Below are 8666 nucleotides of genomic sequence, written 5' to 3'. Positions count from 1 at the left end.
GCTGGGTGCAGCTGGAAGATAGGTTACATTTGGGGGGACTGAGTCAATAAGTAAACATATTGAGGTTCATGGAAGCCAGGTTTCTCATTGTTAGAGAAAGGAGTTACATTTTACAGAAAGTGGCCCCGGGTGTGTGTGTGACAGGATGCTTTTACTTTATACTTTCTTTGGGTTTACTTTGCTGTTCTCTTATTACATTCTTGAGATGGACCCTTCAATAATTTTTCAGCCATCCTTACCTTTTCTAACATGTATTTAAGATGATCAATTTCCTTTTAAGTACAGCTTTCCTGCATCCTGCAGGTTTCGATAAGCTAGCAATCAGCTCAAACATTTTCTCATTTCCATTGTGATTGACTTTTCTTTTTCTTTGTTTTTTTTGGTGGCTGGCCGATTTGGGGATCTGAGCCCTTGACATCGGTATCACAACGCCAAGCTTTAACCAATGAACTGAGCTAACCAGCCAGCCATTTGTGATTGCATTTTTAACAACAAGTTAGTTCAAAGTATATTTTTTTAATTACCAAAGTCATGTAGATATCCCATTTAGTTTTAATTATCGATTTCTAGGTTTATTCCATTGTGGTTGGAAAACATATTCTGTCTGATTTCAAATCCTTTGTAATTTGTTGAATCTTATTTTACTGTCTTTTATAATTAGATGACTCCCATTGTGGGGAAAACTGCCAGGAGGGTGTGCATAAACAATGAGTCATTCATCCCTCTGGGAAGCTTTTCCAAATAACCAAGAGAAATCTAATTAAAAGAAAAATCTCCTCAGTGGTCTGAGAGTTACATGATCTGCTGGTAGTTTTTGTTAAAACACTTGTGGGTCTCTTGTGACCACGTCTAAGATGCAACTTGCCATGTTTTGGGGAGGGAGATAAGTTCATGCCCTGTTTCCACTCAAGAAGTACAGTCTTGGGGACGCACATGGTATCCCTAAAAAGACCAAGATGTTGAAAATTGTCGAGGCCCTCAGAGGAACCTGCATCATTGGAGGGTTGGAAGGGGGGACAGATGACCGTGTTTCCAATATGGCCTTCTGGCTAGTTGGTAAGCCTTAGGGTTCCCAGTTGTTAGAATAATTGATGCTAGTCCTTGCTTTGGGGAAGACTGCCTGAGGATAGTCATTCTGACCTGCCCTGTTTGTCCTTGCCACTAGGTGAGAGGCATTTGTTCACCCCACGAGGTGACCGAGAAAGGGAGTGAAGAAGACATTCAGAGGTGTCCGCAGATACTTTGTGATGGATGGGGTCATCCCTTGCTCTTTCCAACAAACTTCTTGGGAAGGTTAAGGGGAATGGCTATCAGATTGTGGTTAGAACTGTCTGATGGGATGACAGAAGTTCGGTTGGTTAAATTTAAGGTGCTTACAACAGTTTGGGAAAGCAGCATCAAGGCATTTTCCTTGGGGAGGAAGACTCTAGGGGCAGTTCTGACAAAGTATCGTTAATGTCCCTCCCTCCTCTCTATATTCCAGGGTCTAAGATGTTCCCTTCTTTGGTGCCAGGGTTGTTGCTGTTTCACCTTGACAAAATCAGTGTGTCCACTCCCCTAGCTATAAACTCACCTCTTTCCAATCATCCCTTAGTCATATCAAGCCCTTTCTTCCAGAAAGTCCGATGCAAGAGGGACAAGCACATTTTAATAAAGTTTACAGAGATCCCTTACATCCCCCACTTGGGCCCACACTGACTACTGTGGGAGGATTCGGTGAGCAGTGTACTCAACCAAGTGTTCATTAACCTTATGGTCTAGGACCATGTCAATCCAACAAGAGATTGCAGGTGGCTGAACTAGAATTAAATTTGCATCCCCTAGCCTTTTGGTCTGGCTACCACCTGGACAAGGTACCAACCCAGCCAGCTTATAGTTGTCATTAAAGGAAAGAATGAAACATTACGCCCAAGAATGGTCAGGGTAGAATCCCAACTTTCGTAATTCTTCTGTATAACCCTCAACCCCTTTCATCCAGAACATTACTCGGGAAGCAGCTGAGAGACAAACCCTTTTTGGGGAGAGGTGCATTCAGTGGCCAAAATGCTTTACTAAGTTGTGTGAACCAGGAGCAGGTGAAGGAGATGGAGTCAGAAATATTTTTTTAAATGAAACTTTTTATGTTGAGGTAATTGTACACGTACATGCAGTTTTAAGAAATAATAGAGAGATCCTGTGTACCAATTACTCAGTTTCCGCCAATGGTAACATTTTGAAAAATTATAGTACGATATCCCAACAATATCCGACAGATGCAGTCAAGCTACAGAACATTTTTGTCACCATGAGGATTCCTCACATTGTCCTTTCATAGCTACACTCCTCCCCCCCAACCCAGCCCTTCCTTAACCCCTGGCAACCACTAGTTTGTTCTCCATTTCTATTATTTTGACATTTCAAGGATGTTATATAAATAGAATCACAAAATATGTATGGAAAGCATGCAGCCTTTCACATAAATATAATGTTAGCTGTAGGTTTTTTGTAGGCACTCTTTATCAAGGTGTGGAAGTTCCCTTCTATTCCTACTTTTCTATGCATTTTTATGATGCTGAATTTTGTCAAGTGTTTGTTCTACACGGATATGTTCATGTGATATTTCTTCTTTAGGCTGTTAGTAACATGAATTACACTGATAGATATTTGAATGTTGAACAAGCCTTGCATCCCTGGAAAAAATCCCACTTAGTCGTGGTGTATAATTGTTTTTATGTATTGTTGAATTCTGTTTGTAATATTTTGTAAAGAATTTTTGCATCTTCACCTTGTTATAGCCTGGTAAGGGTGAAAGACAGGATTCCTACTTGGCCTTCATTGGTGTGGGTGTGAGTGGGGCCACAGTTTTTCCTGTGGTGTTTGGCTGGAGTAGAGCCATTACGGTCTAAAAGATTTTTTTTTTCTTTCTAGGCTGCCACTTTCCTGGTCCTTGGCTAGAGAGAGCAGGCTTTATTGTTTTTTCTTTTCTTTTTTTTGTTTGTGACTATTGGCACTTTTGGGTTACTGGCTTTCTCATCTTCAAGTCTGGGACAATGAAACAGAGAAAACCCAGGGAATTCACCATTATGTCATTCCTTGTGTTCTGAGATTTCTAGCTGTTCTGCCTTCTTCTCTCAACCTTTCAGAGTCTTCTTACATTGGTTAATATATAAAGTCCAAGATTTTTAGTTGTGCTTAGCAGGAGAAATGAGAAAACCTGAGTCTACTTCATCTTTCTGTAAATAGGAGAAATCTTTTTTTTTTTTTTTTTGAAGGCTTTGAAGAAGCTGTTCCAATAGTCAATAACATCAGATATCTGCTGATGGTAATGAGCGTAGAAGGTTGATGAATATCTTGACTATAACCCACTGGTGAATATCTTCTGTGATAAAAGGCACACCACTGTCAGATTACAAATGATCCATAAAGCAGAACACACGACATATTACTTTCAAAGTGCACAGCAAAAGGATGCTTCTTTGCAGATTTCCTTGACTGGTAGAAGGACTGAGTGTTGTGAATCCACTCATGTAGTCCCACTTTACTTGGTGAGCAGGCCCCTGTATTTTGGGGAGGGGGCTTGTGGAGTTATGATAACATTGCAGTCAGGTCCATAGAAACTGAGGTGCCTGACTACCCAATTGTGACAGACAGACTTGAAAGTGGTCCCTCACGATCTCTACCTCCTGGCTTTTAGGAACTGCAGGTAACCACTAGGAGCCTGAGAGCAGACTTTAGGAGATAAGGGCATCTAGAGCTGACATCCAGAAAGAAACTGGGGACTCAGTCCTGTAGCTGCAAAGAAATGAATCCTGCCAACAACCTAGGAAGCTCGTCTGCAGATGAGATGAGAACACAGCCCTACTGACACCTCGATTGCAGTCTCGTGAGATCCTGGACAGAGGATCCATTAAGACATGCCTGGGCTTCTGACCCTCAGAAACTGTGCAATAATATACGTGTGTTGTTTCAAGCACTAAATTTGTGGTAATCTGTTACACAGAAATAGATAATGAATACACCAACAAACAGGATATCATCTCTGTAGGGAAAGCTTTGGACATAAGAAGGTATAGGTAGTCACAATAAATTCTGACCCCCACACTGGTGGCAAATGGCACATGAATTTATGTACCCATGATGGGTACATATGTCTGCAAACATATGTTTGGAGACATCTGAGGCATACTGGAATAGGCTCTGGGTTTGGGGATCCTCATTAAAAAATGGAGATAATTATAATATCTACTTCCTAAGGTGGTTGTAAGAATAAAACTTGATAATGAATGTAAAAGCTGTTTAGTACAGGGCCTGGCACCTTCTACGGTGTCCAGCTCAGTGAGTGGCTCTTGCCATCTTAATATCTCAATAAGGTCACATTTCTGTCAACATCCAAGAATTATAATGGCAATTGATTAAGCAGATCGCCTCCCCACTCCAACCAGCTAATCAACCCATTTCCCCAGGATCAAAGCATAGTTTGGTGTGCAGTCCTTTCTCAATTATCACAGAACAAAGCAACAACTCGTTTTCCTACAACTACCACCACTCAAAGAAAAAACCAACCAAGTCTGCCAAACCACACCTGTACCTATCCCTGGGCTTCTCTGCAGATACCACATTTCTGGTTAAGGACTTCAGTGATGTGTTTATCAGCCTTTTTCCTCCGACAAAATAACACCGTCCCCCAGGAGCAAGCTCTTGAACCCTATTATTCGCTCCCTGGAGAAAGAGGGAAGAGTGAAGTCCCGAGGCGTGGCCTGTATGCCCTTTGGGGGCGTGGGCAGCCCAGGGCCCCAGCCTCTTCCACTAGGAAGGGCAGGGGCTTTAGCAAGCTCCGGGCGCGCCGTAATTTCTTCCCCCTAACGGTTAGAAATCATCCTCTTGCAACAAATCAGCCTAATTGCCTAAAACCATGGGTCTGTCAGGGGCCAGAGCAGGGTCGAGCGCTGTGTCAACCGGTCCCCCGGGCCCCTCCGAGCCCGCCGCCACCGCGGCCAAGTGCCACATCAGCGCCCGCGCGGCACTTCCAGGTTCCTTTCCAGGATGGAGCGAGCTGGCCGGGCGGGCGTGGGCGGGCCCGAGGCACGCGGGAGTGGCGGGCCGCTCGGCAAACCGGCGGCAAGCAAGAAGCTGCGGCCACCAATGAGCGGGGTTTTCTGCCAGCCGCGGCAGCCGAGGCTCGTGCCCCGCGGAGGAACCAGATGAAGCACATCTGGACAGCTGTGAGGGGAAACCGTGCGGCCCCTTCCCGGGCCCGACGTCAGCTGAGCACGTCCCCCACGTCCTCTCCTTCTACCCACTTATTATTTATTCATTGCCCCAAAGGAGCAACCAGGGCCCCGAGCTTCAAACTTTCCCCCCCTAATGCGAGACGGGGCCAGATCCCATCCAACAGAGTTTAATTTTCATGGGGCTCTGGGATCAAAAGAACAGAAACAGCAACAACAAAAGCTCAGCCGCTGCCTGATTTAAATCTGGCAGAGTGGGGAAAATAAAGTGTTGAATAAACAGACCAAGTTGGGTAAGTTGTGGATACGTGCTGGATATCACATGTCTCCGACTGTGATCTCTGTCTTGTGCCTTCTTGCTGTTTTCACCAGCCTTCTCTTCATCACGGGGAGAAAAACAACCGTTTGCTGCCGCAAACTGCACAGAACCTCGGCTTCCTTCTCTCCCGCTTTGCTAACATCTTAATTAAGTTAATTTTTTTGTTTGCTATTATTATTATTATTATTATTGGCTTGCTCTTTTTCAATTTCCTGGGAACAGAAATTTGATCGGTATCCTGTTGTAATCCTCTCCTAACTCCAAAGTTTAATCTACTGATACATTTATTTTTCTATTTTCTTTCAGTGAGGACACTGTGTACATTTGTAAAGCCAAAAATCTTTATCCATTCCCCACTCCCTGACTGTTTTGATGGAAACTGAGATAATTATCTGGCTTACTTAGAATCAACACAACTTTTGCTTCCGTTAATGGGATGTTTAATATTAAATTATTTAAAGTCTCAATTATACAGGTAGTTGTTGCATTTTTCACTTAAATTTGAATGTAGTTGTAATCCAGATATAGGTCTTTTCTATATTCTCCTATCTATAATGGGAGATCTGAATTCCTTTATGATTGTTTAAAAAACACATTAAACATGTCAGTCACTTTGTGTATCCGTATACTTATCATTGTATATTAAACCTGCAGTTCAATCAAAACGATATTCAGAGTGAGTGTTGTATGTGCGTGCTTGCAGATAGTTCCAGTATATATTTCAAGATTTGGAAGTGGAATGATGGAAAATGTTGAGCTAGGTGAGGGGCCCAAGGCCCAGTCCATCTGAAACATCTCATAATTCCCTCTGTTTAAGCAAGTTTTAGAATTGAGACTTTTGTCATATGTTATTTACTGTCAGGGGAGATCTGGCCAGAACTGATCTTTAATTTCTGGCTCAGAAAGTAGTAGGTGAGAATTTAATGTAAGTTTCAGAGTGTGTTTTTGGTTCAGAAAGGTAATGCATACAAATGGGTGGAACAACTGCAGTGGTTTCCAGGATGCAGGGTTATAAAAACCAGTCTTGCAAAGAAGTCTTATCAATAGCTACCTGGACTGGTACAATTCACAATTTCACAATGGGGCCTTGGGCAAGTTATGTGGCCCATCGGTGCCTCAGTTTCCTCCTCTTTGGAAAGTTTCCTCTTCAGTTTCCTCCTGTGTAATGTGCTAATAATTACAGCACCTACCTCATGGGGTTGTCATGAGGACAAATGAGTTAACATATATTAAACACAGATAGTTCTGGCACAAAGTAAGTCTTTGCTGCTATACTCGCTCTTCATTGCCCTCCTTCCCAGTTCCTGTGCTGTGCATCAGGTATGCTGGGCCACCATTATGACCTCTGTGCTAGCAAGTAGTATTTACTGAGTGCTGACCACTTGCTAGTCAGACACTGTGTAAGGCTGTAAAGAAGAGAGTCTTGAACGAGGAGTGAGGTAGAACTGATTATGTGCCTTAGAAAGATCTGGAAGGTTCTGGAAAAAGGCCATCTTTTTGTAGGATGACTTCATGGAAGGGTTGACATTTCTGGGAAAGGATTTTGCCAAAGAGTTTTGGTTGGGAGAAGGGGGGAGGGATCATAGATCAGCAGCAGCAGCATTCTAAGAGGAGGAAGCAGGGGCAAGGGCACTGTGGCTGGAAAGTGTGGCAGTGTCCTGAGGACATGAAGACTGTGGGATAATCTGTGGGAGGTTAATAGGAGGAAAGATCAGAAAGTAGGAGAGTAGAAGAAGCCAGCGTGGATTACCAGATGAAGGAGAGAGGGAGGAAGATTGGTGGGCGACGATGAGCTGAACTGACGGCAGTTGCATAGTGGAGGTGTTTCTGGAATGTTCCATGTCTGGGGTCCAGTCTCCACCTTTTGCCCAGCGTCCCCTCCCCATCTGCTCCACAACCTCTGTGACCTCCATTCAGAGCCTGCATGTTGGGTGGGCAGAGCTGGACAGTGAGTCTGGGCCTCACGTGTTGGACTCATTCTGTGGTGGCTGTCTTGGAGCTCTGCTTAAGTGGTCTCACACTCTGGACCATTATCCAGGCTACTTTTTGTTAACAGGTCACCTCCTAAAGTCTTTGACATGGATGTGATTGTTATAACCCTTCCCTGTCCCCATACACACATAATGTGGACAGAGTATCTCTTTCTCATCCTGCTGATAGAATCATCTATGTACATGTTACTACTTATAACTTTATAATTTACAGTTATTGAAGTAGATAAGACCAGTAATATGCACCTAAGTGGAGGGTCAGTTTGGAGTTCACTTGCTTTCTCTTCCTTGAGGGCATTGTGCTGTGGCAGGGAGCTGTACCCTGGTGCTGCTGTTGACCACCTGAGTGAGCTCAGGCAAGACATTGAGCCATAAAGGCCCTCTGTGCCGTCATCTGTAAAGTGCTCTCTGAAGTCCTTTTCCCCTCGAATGATCATTTATTCCCCCCCACCCCATCCCTGGAACAGTCTGTTACAGGTGGCTATTTGATACATCTATGACTAATAATTTCTGACCACTTAATACATGGCAGACATTGTTCTGAGTTCCTTTAATGTCTTAGCTCATGTCATCCTCAGCAAAGCTGTTAGGGTTGGTACCTTTCGTGTCCTGTTTTTATAGTTGAGGAGACAGAGGCACAGACAGGTTACGAAACTTGCCCAAGATTACAGTGAACAAATGGCAGGTGGAGACTCAGACAGTCTAACTCCGGGGCTCAAGACTTAACCACAGGAAACACTGCCTTAGGTATAATATAGCTAGGGCTGCTCTTGTTTGTGGTGGTGATAGTCAAGACGTCCATGGAAGGAGGATCGTTGGAGGCAGGGGCATGTTTGAAGGGACAGAGTTGATAAAATTTTCCTGGAGGGGCCAGAATATTAACATGAATCTTGTCTATGAGGTGCCTCCATATGGAGACAGGAGATATTTTACTTGTTTATTAGAAGGACGGATGTCATTTGCAGGCAAGCACTCTGTCTTTTCATGTTGTTTGAACAGAACCCACTGTGATAAAAGTCAGTTGAATGATTGTCCCCTCTGAAAAAGAAAGTCGTGACCAAAGAACTTTTATTTTTTTTTCTTTTTTTTCCCTTTTGTCTTTTTTCGTGACTGGCAACGGATCGCAACCCTCAGTGTCGCGCCCGTACC

The 8666-nt window shown here is 43.7% G+C and overlaps 1 protein-coding gene across 4 annotated transcripts in view; it reads left to right on the top strand.

The window, feature by feature from the left end:
• The first annotated feature begins 5182 nt into the window (after window positions 1-5182).
• The window catches only part of TMEM45A (transmembrane protein 45A), a 75243-nt gene continuing 71759 nt past the window's right edge, over window positions 5183-8666 (top strand). For 3 of the 4 annotated variants that reach the window (XM_008570349.1, XM_008570347.1, XM_008570346.1), the window contains exon 1: window positions 5254-5500. The gene's annotated coding sequence lies outside the window, so the exon portion shown is untranslated. Of the gene's footprint in view, window positions 5501-8666 lie in introns of all 4 variants that reach the window. The other variant, XM_008570351.1, reaches the window with a different exon arrangement.

The sequence above is a fragment of the Galeopterus variegatus genome, unplaced genomic scaffold (assembly GCF_000696425.1).
Source record: "Galeopterus variegatus unplaced genomic scaffold, G_variegatus-3.0.2 Scaffold596, whole genome shotgun sequence".
Taxonomy (NCBI): domain Eukaryota; kingdom Metazoa; phylum Chordata; class Mammalia; order Dermoptera; family Cynocephalidae; genus Galeopterus; species Galeopterus variegatus.
This window is presented reverse-complemented; position numbering and strand designations above follow the sequence as displayed.